This window comes from Henckelia pumila, chromosome 4 (genome assembly GCF_033568475.1).
Source record: "Henckelia pumila isolate YLH828 chromosome 4, ASM3356847v2, whole genome shotgun sequence".
In the NCBI taxonomy this organism is placed as follows: domain Eukaryota; kingdom Viridiplantae; phylum Streptophyta; class Magnoliopsida; order Lamiales; family Gesneriaceae; genus Henckelia; species Henckelia pumila.
The window spans coordinates 28783421-28801270 of NC_133123.1; the positions used below are offsets into that span (position 1 = coordinate 28783421).

Consider the following 17850-nt stretch of genomic DNA (forward strand, 5'->3'; position numbering starts at 1 on the left):
CGAGCTCGTTTTTTGATTCGTCGCACATATAACAGAGCTTGGGTTTAATTTTTCTTTTTCGATTATAATTTTTCGATCAAATTAACTATAACTTGATTTATAAGCTTACCGTTATCCAAAACTTCAACCTCCCACCAATTTCATTTATCAAAGTTTTCAATTTTTATGAATTTACAACATCATTATTAACTGCTCAAGTCATGATATATACTAGCATTTTCTATATAATTGCCAATAAAATTCCATATCTTTTTGGAATTAGAAAGGAAGCAGTTTTCTGGAGATGCATTACAAGTTATGTAAACTATGTTTTTGCAAAATTTTGAATAATATCACGCACAGCTGCGTATGTACCAGCAACTAAAATAAAACTAGCAACCAACATAATCATCCATATAAATATCATCTCAAGTGTGATCCTCCGATAGGCACCAGATATCTTCATATAGAAAATGCATGGAAATATCAGGCAAGATATTACGTCCAAGAAAGCGCCAACAAGTGACATGAGAGATCCAAAAAAAGGGACGGTCACAGCCACTATAATCGTGGTAACTGCCACGCCTGTTCTCATCAAGGTGCTGAGTCCCCTGCCGGGGACCGTTGTGAGAAGATTTTCAAGCTCTTTTGCGATCGGCATTACCATGAACGCGTACTTAGCAATTGGCGTCACAACTGTGGTGTACACTGCCACTTTGGAGCTGGTTTGGTTCATAGGTAGATTCAACGTTATTTGAGATTCTACCCTTGAACCAAACATCAAGTAACCCATGACTGTCATGGCTAAGTAGCACGCTGTTGAAACAAAAAAGCTAACGAACATGACCTGCAATTAGTGATATTTCTCAATTAGAAATAACTTAAACAAAGTTGAAACTTTATTTAATAAAAATATATATTACCTTGGAAAACTTTGTTGGATTTTTCATTGAAGTGTATATCGTGGGAAAGACCGGATGATCGCCATAGCAAAAGGTGTACAAACTTACAGCTTGGGGAATCCCTTTCAAATTTATAAGTACTCCCTTCTCATGAAATCCAACTCCATCAAATGCACCTAACCATAACACCGAACCAAGGACTACAAAAACAGCCATGACTCCGGTTGCGGATATGTAAGAAAAAAGCTTCATGTTCTTCAACCAAGTGGTGGGAATTACAAGAACACCTACGAGGAGGATAAAGCTTTTTCTTCCTCCAAAAACAAATGGACGATTTTATATGCTATGTTGGGAAATAAATTGTGCAAATTATCTCCCTCCATGATGAGAAAACCTGTTGCCAACAAGTAGAGTTGGGCGTATATTACTATATATTGATACCAGCGTTCGTCCTTTGGGTCCAAATGCCCGATGACCAATATCAGGAAAGCTTCATATGTTTTCATCAATGTCCATACACCTCCTGATCAATAAGGAGGTATAGCACGTTATGCTGGCTATGATCAAGAAACACAATAAACTTAGCCAGCCTCCTAATGATACGGCATACGGAAGAGTTAATATTCCCGCACCTGATAAACCCAAAAAAGATTTTTCTGTTATTTACCATTTCTCTGTAATGGAGACGTACAAGCACAAGTAAAGAAATAAACCTAATAATGCATTGGTGGCATTCAAACAAGTTCTGACAAAAGACGTCCGATGATCGTCATTGGCATCATCGTTATTGATTTCCTCATTGCCATCGTCATTGTTATTGATCGTTTCCTCATTAGTTGAGGTGATTTCATGCATTCTCCTTTGCATTGCAGCTACAAAAAAGTAGAAAATTATCCTGATAAACCCGAAAAAAAAACAAAAAACCATTTCAAATGCAAGTGTAAAGAAATAAACCTAATAAAGAATTGGCAGCATTGAAACAAGTAATTGGCGCATTATTGATTTCCTCATCAACGTTGATTTCCTCATTAGCATGCATGCTCCGTTCCATTGTAGCTATAGTAGTAAATCAGTCAAAACAAAAAAAAAAATTCATTATGGAACAGATGAATCCATGAATCCATATGTGTGCTGATATACCTTGTTGTAGCTGAAGATTGATTTTCCTTTGATCTTCTTCTTTAAGTCCTTTGATCCTCTTAATATGTTTATAATGTTGTGATTCATGTTGAACTGCTTTGATCTTAAATAGGTTTTACGTGGGATTCAGCTTGCTGGACTAAATTATACGAAACAATCTTGATGCCTTCACAATCTTGATGCTGATTTAATTAGGTTTTACGTGGGATTCTTCACAATCTTGATGCTGATTTAATTAGGTTTTACGTGGGATTCTTGCTGAACTAAATTGTAGGAAACAATCTTGATGCCTTGAAGAAATTTGTGAAACTTTGTGAAACACTCTTGATGCTGCAAAATATTATTAATATATATAATCTTTTATTTAATTATGATATATATCTAAAATATTTATATCAAATAAATAAAATATCAAAATAATATTCAATATAAGTGAATCAATCTTATTTTTAATTTTATTATCTTATCTTATTATTTAATTAAAAAGTTGAACGCTATCCTAACTAGCTTTCAATTAATTTGATGAATTCCAAAATGAATTTAGACTAATATCCATTTTTTCTTTTTTACCTAAAAAAATTTTGATACTTATTTGTAATTTCTTATCGGTAATTTAAAATTTATTTTCTTATTTTCCTAATCACTTTTTTAATCTTTAGAACTATCTCTATCTATGTCTTTTTATCTATATTTTACAATTTTAGATTACATATATAGTTAAACTTTAGTACTATCTCTATTTATATTTTTAAATTCAATCATGATTCAATTAAAACCATTAAAACTTTTAATCCAAATTCCAGCAAGACAAAAGTATCTAGATACAACATTTCTTTGGCAACTTGCATTCACAATGAAGATGAACAAAAACATTTTGTTCCCGCAGCTGAAGCCATTCCTATTAGTATTTTTATTGCAAGCTTGGCTTGCGGGAGTTGATGGATATCATTTCCAAGATTGTGTTGAACAAAAACATGAGCATATATATGTGTTCGTCGTTTATCGGCATGTGATCGCCATGTTCGTCATTGGGCCTTTCGCTCTTGTTCTACAAAGGTTAAGCTTAGGGTTTTTATTAAATTTACGGTAAAAAAAAAATTTGATTTCAAAAATAACGTGAAACAAGGAAAATTACACGAATACCGTAAAACTCTGTCAGTGATAGCGGACGCTCAAATAAATATATTCGAGCATCCACGTTATGTGAGGAGGAGTAGCCACATGGCAGCGTCTGCTGCTCACGTGGCACAACCTCCCACCCCCGATTTTAGCTGCCGTCCCCCACCAATCTTGGCAGCATGCATAATGGAGGGTTGTGGGCCAAATTTTGTGTACAATAATGTTGTTAAATAGATGTATTCGTTCTTCACAATTCATATGTTTTTCTTTTCCAACAATTCACAGGCATTCAGGGGTGGTTTTGCTTTCTTCTGTCCTCGTCTGGAAATTCAATTTATTGAAGCAGTGGTGGTTTTGCTTTCTTGGTTATTCGTCTTCAAATTCAATTCAGAAGTAAGTGTTACGTTTCAAAATTAATTTTCGTATTTTGAGAATTAATGTTCTTATTTTGAGTTGAGAAAATTCATTGAAGCATTATGTTATTTGCAAATTCAATTCAGAAGTAAGTGTTATATTTCAAAATTAATTTTCGTATTTTGAGTTGAGAAAATTCATTGAAGCATTAGGTTATTTTTCATTTGAAATCGGCCATAAGATTTGGTTTCAGTTGATTGAATGAATTAAAAAAAGAAAAAAAAAAGTCTTTCAATTATGGGATCGTGATGAATAATATTTGCTATAAATTAATTTCTTTAACTGTGTTTCGAAATTATAATGATAAAGACAAATAATATAATAGCAACTCCACACAAAATTTCCATCCGTGGTTTTGCATGCAAGACTTTTACTTGTTTTTTTTTTAATTTTTAATTTTTTAATTTTGTTTTTAATTTTTATAAAATAATAATTAATTGATAAATATTTTAATTAGTTTAGATAATTATGTATATTTATTTATTTAATTTGAATAATTAAATATTTAAATACGCAATTTAGTTATAATTAGATGTCTAATTTTTTATTTTATTTTTAATGTTTTGTCATTTATAGATTTTAATTTAATAATATGTGTTTATTGGTTTGCATAATATAATTGTCAGTAATTTTGTCAGGATGTCAACAAATCGAGGGCCAGTAGATCCCAGTGTGCTATATTTACAAGCAACACATATTTCGTCAACAGTTTCTACCGAATCAGTTGATGACATAGTTCGAGCCAAACGATCATATAATTTGATTTGGAATTTATTTAATGTGAATGGCTTGCACAGTCGTGTGATTGCATATTTAAATTACATGGGGATTTATGTTGTTTTACTATGTGGGTCTCGAATTTATGATAATCATTTGATTACTGCTCTGGTTGAACGATGGAGACGTGAAACACACACGTTCCATTTTAGATGTGGTGAAGCAACCATCACTTTACAGGATATTTTCATTATTTGGGGTCTGCCTATTGATGGTGAGCCTGTAACTAGTATAGATGTTTCACACAATGTTGAAGAGTGGCAACATATATGTTTGGATTTGTTGGGATTTACGCCAATGACATCGCATTTCAAAGGTGGTCACTTATCGATGACGGCTTTATATGAGCATTGCACGACTGCACTTGTTGATGATAATAGTCCAGAGATAGATGTCGTAAAATATACCCGTTGTATAGCATTAATGATTATCGGAGGAATCATGCTTCCAGATTATCAAGGAGGATCTGTTAGACTGATTTTTTTGCAACTACTCTTGGATATTGATCGCATCAGATCTTACAGTTGGGGAAGTGCAGTTTTGGCGTTTCTATATCGTGAGTTATGCAATGCCACACGTATAGGAAAATCTATAATATCTGGGCCTCTATTTATCCTACAAGTATAAAATTTTTTGTTAATCTATTATCACATTATAATAATTTTCTAATTTTATTTATTATTAATGACAGATATGGGCATGGAGCCGGATTAAATTTGTTAACCCTGATCTGAAAGGCTTATCTCTTACCGTGCCTCAAAATGCAGGCGATGAGAATATTCCATTTTCTCCTTATGGTGCACGGTAATATTTAAAAATTATTATCATTGTATAAATTACAACTTCATTTTCTCATAATTTTAAAAATATTTTTTTTATTACAGGTGGTTAAATGTGTACAGTTACACTCATTCACCAACATACTCTGTTAGAATTATAAGAGATTGCTTTGATCGTATGACTAACGACGACGTGTGTTATTGGTCTATTGAAACTTTACAACAATTAAATAAATTTATATTTATTAATTAAAATTGATATTTTTATTATGCAGTTTAACTGGATAGTTTATAAAAAAAAAGATCCAGATGTTAAAGTGATCATTGATGCATACGATAATAGAATATGGCGATGTGTTTGTCCTCTAATTTGTTTTGAAATTGTGGAGATGCATCGTTCAAACCGGGTGCTGAGGCAATTCAAAATACGCCAGTCTATTCCAAGGCCTTCATTTGACAAAGATGACCTACACAACATCAGTAGAATCGGTCATCGCAACACAAATTGGAGGGAACATCATAAAAATGCTATTATTATTTGGAATAGCAAATTGAATCATGTTGCCCGAGGCGATCGACATGGAAGAAGATCTAAGCAGACTGATGATGATTATTTTCCATGGTTTGAGCGCATTACTGTACTCATTATATCGCCTACAGTAACTGTACTTGGTTTCCGGCCATATCCCCACGATTTATATGTTGACGAACAAAATAATATTCCACAAAATTTTAGTGCGCCATCTCCTGATTCGCATCAGTCATCATTGGGGTTTGTTCCTCCTCGGCCATCTGGTGGATTTGAAAATGCCGGACCATCTGGTGGGTTGTACGCTGATGGACCATCTGGTGGGTTGTACGCAGCTGGACCATCTGGTGGGTTGTACACTCCGGGGCCATCAGGTGGATTTGAAAATACTGGACCATCTGGTGGATTGTATACTACAGGACCATCTGGTGGATTGTACAATACCAGACCATCCGGTGGGATGTACAGGGCAGGACCATCTGGTTCATATGTTGATGCTGGTTATCAGACTCTATTTTGGGAAAATATTCAAAGTTTTATAGATCTTCTTAATGCTAACTGGCAGCAACCTGTTCAACGTAATACTCTGGCTCCCGAGAGAAACGTTGTTTCACCTGTAATATTTCTTGGTTATTCAAATGAGCAACAAGAGAGGAGTGAAGAAATTGTCGATGTTCCCGTAGTGCGTAGAGGACAACGAAGACGTAGACCTCGTGATTGGTCCTTCTGGCAACTCCAATGGATCTCGAGCTCCCCTTGCCACTCGGTCCACACGTGATCTATCCATGATTGCATCATCCTCCCCTTCTTGAAAGTGATTTGTCCTCAAATCTCGTTCGTCTCCTACATCAAACAAAGATAAGTCAGAAACATTAAATGTAGTACTCACGTCATACTCACCTGACAAATCTAGTTTATAGGCATTGTCGTTGACTCGCTCCACGACTTGAAAAGGACCATCCCCTCGAGGTAACAACTTTGAACGCCTCTTTTTTGGAAAACGCTCCTTCCTCAGATGCAACCAAACACAATCACCAGGTTCAAATACAACCTTCTTCCTTCCCTTGTTCGATTTCTTAGTATACTGCAAATTATTTTTCTTGATATTCGCACGTACTTTCTCATGCAAAGTCTTCACAAACTCAGCTTTCTTCTTGGTGGAACCGGTGGTCATTTGTATAACTGTAATTGCCATGAAAAATCCTGATATATATTGTTGTTTTGTTATTTGATAAAATTTTTAATTTTCAGTTTAGAGTTAATATCTTTATGTTGGACATTTAAATAAATGTTATATGTTATTCCATGCAATTGTTTAATATTAATTATTACAAAATATATAAACGCATTCAAACCAACAATATTAAATATATTTCTTACTCAAATGCATACATTATTTAACTAAAACTAACAAACACATGTTTTATTGAAACATTTTTTGTTGTAGACTGTCTTCATCTGCATACCACGTTCATTCGATGTTCCTGATATACAAAATATATAAAAATATATTTTATGTAGAATATAATTCATAAGAAATTATGAAAGCGACAAATTAAAATTTTCAAAACTTTTACCTGTTCGTTCTTCGTTGTTGTCTCTCTCTCGCTACCGGCCTATCCATCTCGTTTCTCAGTCGAGTCGTTGTATCCCTACCTGCTTTTCTTCTTTCACATCTAACCGGGTTGTGTTGCAACTCAAAGGTAGGTCTATCCCAATATCGTTCATCTGCAAGAGGTTCAAATCTTCCTTCATATGCTACGAGGTACTCAGATATATTATACCATGACTGCACAAGTGTTGTAGGATCTAACGAGTGCCATTTAGCGGTGCAAATAGCATGAGAACATGGGATGCCGAAAACTGTCCATTTAACACATGAACAATCATTAGTTGATATTCTCACCACTTGCATGTGTTGGCCGCGACTTGGCCTTCCTCCGGTCGCAACCTGAGCAGTTTGCGTTCGTACATCATATTTGACAACACGATGTTCACTAGATTTTCTCGCTCATTCCTCATATTTTCGACATGCATAATCCGACCACAGTTGATTTTCCTCAATCATACGTTGACCTTTTGTCACACGTTCAATGAAGTATTGCACGCATCTCAGAAGGGTCAAGTGTACTATTGCAGATATAGGCAGTCTACGAGCTCCTTTTAACACACTGTTTAAGCACTCGGACATGTTGGTCGTCATCACTCCACGACGCCAACCTCCATCATGGGTCATACTCCATTTTTCCTTCGATATTCAAGCCAAGTATCTGTGTGCCAATACTTTTGTTCTTGATTGCCTCCATTGTTGCATCAAACTTACAAATCTGATGTTGTTTTCCTGCTTTCCAACATAAATCTTTCAAATGCACGTCTTTAAATTTGGCATTAAAATTTGAGCACACATGTCTCAAACAAAAACGATGCACACCATGTGGAGGTTTAAAATATGGAAGATCTTCAACTGCTCGAACAATTCCCTTATGCCTATCAGAAATTAGGCACACACCATTTTCACCACAAATAACATGCCGACCAACATTCTCCATAAACCATTTCCAAGAATCAGATGTTTCTTCATCCACAATTGCGAATGCCAGCGGTAGCACTTGATTATTCGCATCCAGAGTGATAGCGATCAACATTTTATGTTTGTACTTTGTGTACAAATGTGTATCGTCGACACTAATGATTTTTCGACAATGTCAAAATCCATCAGTACACGGCTTGAACGCCCAAAAACAATAGTTCAATGTTTTTATTTCTTCATTGTTTCTGATATGCTTCCAGTCGACAATTGTTTCAGGATTATATTTGCACTGAGCGTGCATATATTTCGGTAGCAGTTGCATAGAACTCTCCCATGTACCATAAACAATTTCCACTGTGCGTTTCAAACTCCGCCACGCCTTCGTATACGAGATTTGATATCCATATTTATCTTTGACACTCTCTATTATATATTTAATCTCGTACGAAGGATCACATCGTACAATACCCAATAACATATTTGCAACTATATCGTTATTCAAGTTATGATGGTCTATGCTGATGTTGGTAGATATGCATGTATGAGGCCCACCATATCTGGTTATTTTCCAATAACCTGTTTTATCTTTAAAAGATGCTCGAAGACCCCAATGACATCTGAAGGTAGATGAATCATTTTTGCATTGTATTTTCCACAAAATGCGTGTGCTCTCAACGACACGATACTCACGCCAGGAAATTCTAACTGAATAATCTTTTACAGATGCAATCAGATCTTTCTTATCCTTAAAAACCATGTTTACACATAGTTCTCCTCTCTCCTCGTTATAGTATCTTGTTCGCATGTCAGAAGGTACGCCAATAGAATCAGGAGTCTCTTCTCCGAAATATGTATTGAAAAAAGATGACATATCAGAATTGCTAGAAAGGAATGGAACAACTTGCCTCTGTAATGTTTGACGAGGTGGTGGACGAGATGACGTTCCCTCATCAATATTTGCATAAATATTCACATGTTCATCATCATTCACATCTCCAACATCGTCATCAGATTCTTCCTCAGACTCTCCGTATGACATCTATGGTTCTGTATCGCTTCTTAGAACATCTTCGTTTTTACTCCTAGGATCATCAACCCGTGGTGCGAAATTTTGATTTTCTGAATTCCAATTTGCTGCACCAACATTTTGTTCCCAACCACGTGTCGTATGTGGCCAACATGCAGGATCAGCTTCGGATGTGCCAACGATATATTGATCCCACGATTCACTTTCGGGATACAGATACATGTTGGTCATTCCTTCAGTGACGTGTAAAATATTTGGTTCTTGGTGCACATGATCAACCTGATGGTCAATTTCATTGGCTTTGACGTACAAATGCAATATATATATATTGAGAGATTGCATCATAAACTCCAGAGTGTTATCATCAACAAGATTGACTTGAATTTCATGCCAAGATGAATTCTCCATGAATGAATATTTTGTTGAAAACTTGAGAGTAAAAGTCAATGGATCAATCATCAACATTTGATGCACAACTTCAACCAACTCGAACAGAGGAATAGATCGTAATACTCGCATCGGTCTAGTATAAGGAATACTATACATGACCGATCCATTCTCCACAATAACATGACCACCAAAATATAAAAAAATATCAATGTTTTCCATTTCAATATGAATTTTGAGATATAAAAATGAAAAACAAAACTCACAATTGCCCGTAAAGAAAATAGAATGAATCAAGGAAATATTTCTTAAGAGTTGAATGATATTGCCGGATTCTCATGTTCTCATTATATAGCCAATATGATTCCGCGTGCATTAATTATTTACGCGTAAACATTATTTTTTCCGCGTGAATTAAATTTTCACGCGTATTCTGAAATTGTAAGTTAACATTTATTTTTTCGTGTTAATGCATTTCAATTTCAATATAAAAGTAAAGGGAACATGAATTAAATTTTCACGTGTATTCTGAAATTGTAAGTTAACATTTATTTTTCCGTGTTAATGCATTTTAATATAAAAGTAAAGGAAACATAATATGTATTTAATGCGCATGGAGGCATTTCAATATAAAAGTAAAGAGAACTTAATATATATTATTTTAGTGCGCATGCAGCCAAAAACAAAAATGGGTGGATGGGTGAGTGTCGTGGGGCACGCCAACATGGCAGCATACGCTGCCTACATGGCAACCGTCCGCTGTCTCTGACAGTGGACAGTTGCCATGTGGCTTCTTTGACAGATTAAGAGCGGACGGTGAATATTTTTATTTACCGTCCGCTGTTTCTGACAGAGTTTTACCGTCTATATAAAATTTTTCATGTTTGACGTTATTTTTGAAATCGATTTTTTTTTACAGTAAATTTAATAAAAACCCAGCATAATGCATCTCCATTTTCGATTTCATATATATATATATATATATATATATATATATTTATATATGAAAAATATAGAAAGCTATTTTGGAGAAGTAAAATTTTAAAATAAGATCTTTTTTTAAAAAAAGTAGAATCCGAGTTTTTTAAAAAAACATCTTAAAATCGGTCAAACAGTTTATTTTGATCGCTTATAAATTGTTTGATCAAATTATTGCCAAACAAATTGAAAAAACTTATTATAAGCTCCAAAACAGCCATGTACCTAGCCGAACACCCTCTAAATTTATAAAGAGTAACACTTTTGTGAGATGGTCTCATTCGTGAGACGGGTCAACCCTCACTACAAGAAAAAAAATGTAAACGACAACGGATAAAATCTGTTGTCGTAAGGGGGGTTAAAACCGTTATAATTGTTGGCGGGGTTAAAACCGTTGAAATTGTTGGTGTTGTAAAAAACATGCTCAACGATAACAGTTTATATCCATTGTCTTTGGAGACATACCACAACGGTTTTGCAACAGTTTATATATGTTGCCTTTGGAGGCATACGACAATGGTTCTGCAACAGTTTAAATTCGTTGTCTTTTGAGGGTTACGACAACAGTTCTGCTACAATTTAAATCTGTTGTTTTTGGAGACAGACGACAACGGTTTTGCAACAGGTTAAATTCATTGTCGTTTATTAAAAAAACGAAAAAAATTAATATACAAATTTTCAATATTATAAATCAATCAAAATTTAAAATTCAAAAATAAAATTTAATATACAATTTTCAGTATTACAAATCACTCAAATTTTGAATTCTAATTAAATGCATACTAAAAAATAGAGCTATGAACTAATCTTGATAAACTTGGCACCCTCGTTTCACAATCTTCAATCATGCTGCCTTGGTGGACAATACAAATGTAGCGATCTCAATTATAAGAATATATATTTCGAATCATTCAATATATAGGCAAAAAATCTCAAGTATAAGAACAATACAAATGTAGCAAAACAACATAATAATCTCAATAAAAATTGGATTCTAATAATTTTGGCCATTTTTTGATGGAGAAATGAGCAAACCTGGATGACATGGTTTTTGAAGCTTACGTCTTCTTTTTCATTTTTGCTTCGATACTTGACGTATAAAACACTGATAAGGTACGCAGTCCAGCTGCCCATAATGTCGTAGAACACTTGAAAAACAACTTTGGAGAGCATTCCAAGAACCAAAGCCTGGCATTCAACTACATTATAGTCTAGCTGCTGCAGAACTCCAGAGCAGATCCTTCGCAGTTTTCCCAGTTTCAGATTGAGCCTGCTGGATTGGTATCACTCAGTCGTGTCGCGTCCAAATTACCCAACTCAAATCAAATAAATAAATTATGTAGTAGTGCGAGTAGGGATCGCCCACAAGGAAAGTGAAATTTATTTGTGTTATAAAAATTACTAAAATAAAATAAAAGGGGTTTTGAGATTTGAAGCAATTAAAATTAAGTTTTATCACTAACATGCAAGATTAAAACTTATAGAGAATAAATCAATTAAAAACAAGTCTTGGTATCGGTCGACTATACCCTTGAAATTAGTCATTCGATCATCGATCATCTAAAAATAATTAATTCTTTTTGAATATTCATCACTGAAAATTAAATTCATGTTTTACCTTAATCGTAGTTAACTAGATACAAGCGTTCTAAATTAACTCTTACTAATGAATCAACCCAATACAAGCGATTAGATGTACATCCAAGGCAGCATGCAAACTAGTAAAACTGATGAACTATTGAAAATGACTTAATTGGTACATGATCCAAATAAAATGTCAATTTTACCATTAATATGAATTAATATTATATTAATACAAATAATTTATTAACGAAAAAAATACTCATTAATAAATTATTTATATTTTAAAATTTAAATAATTTATTAATTAAAAAATACTCATTAATAAATTATTTATATTTTTAAAATATAAATAATATATAATGAAATGATATTTTTTCTATCAATGTAAATAATTATCCATTTAAAAAAATTGATATAAATTATATATTAATAAAACCACAAAGTCAATAAATAAATCATATGCATATAGGACTAAAATATATTTAATAACAATAAAATATAATTAAATAAATATTTATTTATTAATATTTAATTCAAGTGCGAGTAAAAGTATAAATTTATAAATTATTAAATCAAGTGGAAAAATTTTGGGTTATTAGAACTACGTAAATCGAGACAATGAGTGAAATTTTTTCTTAGTTAACTACATACAAGCGTTCTAAATTAACCCTCACCAATGAATCAACCCAATACAAGCGATTAGATTTACATCCAAGGCAGCATGCAAATTAGTAAAACTGATGAACCTAGATAACACATACATAAGCGGATGTATTTAACCTAGTCAATCGTTGTTCCTACAATTTAATAAATTCACAAGCGGAAAATATCAATCGTAGTTGCTTTACGAATTAGTTGATTCAAACAATTACGGATTTGAATTCTAATTTAGCAGTAGATTGTATAATAAAATCACAGGGTGATCAATCCTAGAATCTCACATAAAAGCAAGACAATCAATCCAAAACAACTTTTCATACTCAAATATAAATCAAACGATGAAAATCTAAATCTCACAAAATAAATAAAATCAAAGGTTCGTCTTCCTCAACCAAGTATTAAAACTTAGCCAACAAATTCCATGAATTCTCTAGAAGATTTCATGAAAGATAAATTAAATCTCAAAAAAAAGAGAAAAAACCTAGCCGCCAAGATATTTTCTTGCGTTCCAGTCGTTCCACCTCTTCTATACCCCCTCAAAAAAAGTTATATATGATATATTTGGTCTCCAAATCTTCCAAAGATTATCTCTAACTCATTCAAAGAATTTCCAAAATTAAAAATGTGCACGCTCGCGCCGCTCGATCGGTTGTAGATGACGGATCGAGCGGCAAATTCTCTGCCCAAACTCTTTAAATTGCCCGCTTGATCGGTTGAAGACTACCGATCGAGCGGCAAAAACTCCGCTGCAAGCGTGGTTCCTTAGCGCAAACGCGCAACCAGGTTTCTTCAACATCGCATGGGTTGCGCAGATCACAAGCGCAATCGCGCAGCAATTATTCAATGGCGCGCCAATCTCTTGTTCCTCTTCTTCTTCAAGCATGCAGATGCTTTTTCCATATTTGTTGTAAATTCAACCATTTTCCTATGTTAAACAAAAGACAATGATTAGAAACTATCCAATACATTTAATCATTCAAAATACACCTAATCATCACAAATTAACTTAATTAAATATAGGAAAATACCATCACATCAAACTCCCCCATACTTAAGCTTTGCTCGCCTTCGAGCAATACAAAACCAAGAATAAGTTCGAACTCATGATCCATAATGAAGAATAACCATGATTTACACATTTGTGCCTCAGGAATAAACTCAATGCATGATCAAAAAAGGCGTTTGATAACTGTGTTTCATATGCACATTTTTGGTGTTTGTTTTTCATGCATTCATATGTTATTGTTGTTGTTTTATTTAGTTTTAGCATGTTTAATTCATTTGTCTGCATAATACTCTTCCCGGTCCATTTTGTAGGAAAATGCGGAAAAATCAGATATTTGGACATAAATATACTCACTCGAGCGAGAGGCTATGCTCGCTCAAGCGAGGCCGAGAGAGCAGAAATTTTCCAGAAAGTTTCTCACTCGAGCGAGACTTGTGCTCGCTCGAGCGAGCGAGGGAGTGAAGATTGAGACAAAAGTATTCTCGCGCGAGCGAGAGGTTATGCTCGCTCGAGCGAGCGAGGCGAGAAAATTAACTTCCGGAGCAAAAAGTTACTCGCTCGAGCGAGCGACGCGCGCAGAATTTTTAAAATAGGAAACTCTTGCTCGGGAAGGATACTATATTTTGAAGACCATTGGGCATATAAATACGAATCTGATCATCAGAATGAGGGTTATACAACTTTGTTGAAGGCAAGAGGCGACCATCATCATCCCTGATTCTACTTTTCTTCTTTTCTTTTTATTTTTGATTTTTAGTTTATGTTTTGGATTAAAAACTCATGTTCTTGAATCATGTTAAACTTTGAGTAGTTTTCTTCCTCGATCAAGGCCACGTGATTGAGCCAGACAATTTTTGTAGAAAAATTGATTGTTTATTTGATAATTTTCAGACTTGATTTTATTTTATTGATTGTTGAATTTATATTTGTCTTGTGAATTACTTGGCAAGTTATTTGCTTGCATGTTAATCGATTCCAAGTCGACAAATGAGGTTTTGATTTTTATCACTTTGATAATCAACATATTGTAAAATCGACTAGAAATAGAATTTGGTTTCATTATGCGGTTTGGGTGTAAACTGAATTTTCACCGTTCGTCATGCATTCAAATTTGATTAGAATTACAAAAGATTAATCCGTCAATATTTGAATAGGTTTGATTGTTCTAGAAATATTCCTTTGAACAAAGTAGGAGAATTACCGTGAATTAAGATTAAATTTGAGTCTTGAATCAACAACTTGTTACATAATTTTTCTGGTACCTATGTGTATCCTTGATCGAGCTTTTCCCAAATTGAATTTTAATCCAAAATCTCTGCCGTGTTTTTACTGAGTTGAATTTTATTTTCTATTTAATTTTTTAGTTTTAAATCTGAAATCACTCTTATTCATTGGTCTAGATTAAGTAGGAATAATCATATTTTGGTTTTCATAATTATACAGTCCCTGTGGGTTCGACATCTAGACCTTTATCCATTTTACTATTACTTGACCTGGTACGCTTGCCAGTAGAATTTATTCACACCGATTTTAGCGGTCATGTTTTTGGCGCCGTTGCCGGGGACTGTTTGATATTAAAATTTTTATTTCACTTGAGATTAGACATTATTTATTTTCTTCAATTCTGAAATTTATTTCTTGGTGATTTTCAGGTACCATCTATTTGCATGCATATCATTCGATCTAGGGAACTACTACCACTTGATTTGGAGATCGAACGCACGCTCAGCAGAATCCAAAAGGCCAAGAGATCTATCAATCTTGAATTAGAGTCAGAATCTGAATCAAAAGTTGACATGGCAAACAACAGAACTGTTCTAGACATAATTCTTCAACCTACTTAAGGCTTTGGATCTAGCATCGTTCGCCCTACTGTCGAGGCAAACAGTTTTGAGCTGAAGCCTTCTATCATTCAGATGATCCAGCTTCAGGCATGTTTTGGGGGCACATCTATGGAAGACCCCTACGCTCATCTGGAGCGATTCATGTCGATCTGCGACACATTCAAGTTTAATGTGGTAAAATCAGATGCAGTGCAACTGCGGTTATTCCCATTATCTCTACAAGGCGAAGCTGTGGAATGGCTTGATGAATTGCCTGCGAGTTCTATCACTACATGGACCCAATGTGGGGACCTCGGGTTGCTAATCTTATCTTAGGGGCAAAGTATAATTAAACACAATTATTCATACTTGATCAAAGAATAATCAAAACAAGGCAATAAAAAAATTTTTAAAAAACTTTTGGTTAGGATCGATCTTGCGAACTCCCAGGATCGATCCTGGAACTTTTCACAAGTTTCTGCCAGAATCCATTTTTGTGCCAGGATCGATCCTACGAACTCACAGGATCGATCCTGGACCTTTTAACAAGTTTCTGTCCAGCATCCATTTTATGCCCAGATCGATCCTACGAACTCACATGATCGATCCTGATATGCCTTGTTTGAAATAAAACTACAGACTTTCTATTGCTATCAAATTTCAATTCATGGCATAAATAATCTCAATCCATCAATGTTATAAACATGATATTAAGTCTAAAACATGTCCAACATATATATCAAGTTCTAAATATAGCCCATATTCTTCTCATAAACAAATCATAGTTCAAACATCAAAGAACTAAGCTGAACTCAAGCTAATCGAAGTAAACTCTTCAAACTTGAATACAATCCAAGATTCTATGGAATATAAGGTACATAACTTCTTCTAGAACCCGAGTCACCACATGCTAGACTCTCTCATGAGCTATCAAGTCGTCTCTGACAAGCTCTTTCCCCCCTGATGTCATGCACACATACAAAACAAGACAACAACCGGATAAACTCTGGTGAGAATAAATCTTAGTATGAACAACATGCATATACATCATTTAAGCATAATTAATCTATATGTCATAACAATCTTATTTCACAAAGATGTAAGAACACGTAAATCATCAAAACATATTCGATTCTTAAATTCTTATTACATATCTGTTCATCTTTAGTAATCTCATATCAAGCATATAAACACATTCACATCTTGAATGACATATAATAACATGCTAGCATTTCTAACTACATATTCTAAATCATAGAAATCTCTAGTTTAATGCATAAATGCAATGCATGTGTCAAGGAATAGGTTATCAAATCTGGTACCAATAAAGCTTAGTTCTTGGGATCCCAGGGAAATAAAATCTTTAACCAACCACCAACTTACCCAATCGAGGTGGCGTTAAATATCTCAGTTCCCCTGACTTTGGTGCAACTATAGTGAGTCGTCTAGCTCTAGAAGTAAATCTACATTCCGTGTCACTCAACTACAGCCCTCCAAACGTCATATGCACTCTAGGCCAATCAGCCCTCTGTGATTTTCAAGGTAGGGTTCAAGATGCATGCAACATAATTTGTATGCATTAATACTGTAAAACATCTTGAACACTCAAATCACTTAATCAAGCCAAGAAATAACAAACAAAAATTCATATGAACGCATATAAACAATTAAGTATGTGATTTTAGGAAAACTCGAAAACCACCACGTTCTCGAGTTGTTCTACCTGGCGAAGATAATGTCGAATAATACCTTTCAATCGTCTTATTGACATATTCATGCTTGCTAGCTTCAATCTGATGGCGTATTTAAACTTCTATTCATGAAAAGCTTACTCATCGAAGTTGATAGTTGATCAAATGCTTGATTCAACTTTGATTGTTCAAACAGCTCAAACTCGTTGATTCGACTTCAATATCTTCATATTCAATTCTGAAATGAAGTAGTAACATAGCTTAACATCATCTTTCACTCTCATTCCAATCTCATCAAATCTGAAACAACTATATGACTTGATTGTTCAATCCAAAATCAAAATCGGCGGAGTAACGGTTCGAAACCGAAATTCCTAACACATTAACATCAATATATATCATCACTATCTTAACACTATAACTTCCTCAAAGTTGCAGCACATACATGTAAGGCCCGAGATTATTTAATTTTAATCCGGATATATTTAATTTGAGAATTTTTAGAGTTTGAATTTAAATTCTAAT

General features: G+C 34.1%; 1 pseudogene; it reads right to left on the bottom strand.

Moving 5' to 3' along the window:
* Window positions 1-304: 304 nt before the first annotated feature.
* Window positions 305-1932, bottom strand: LOC140860744 (amino acid transporter AVT1I-like; annotated as a pseudogene).
* Window positions 1933-17850: the final 15918 nt, after the last annotated feature.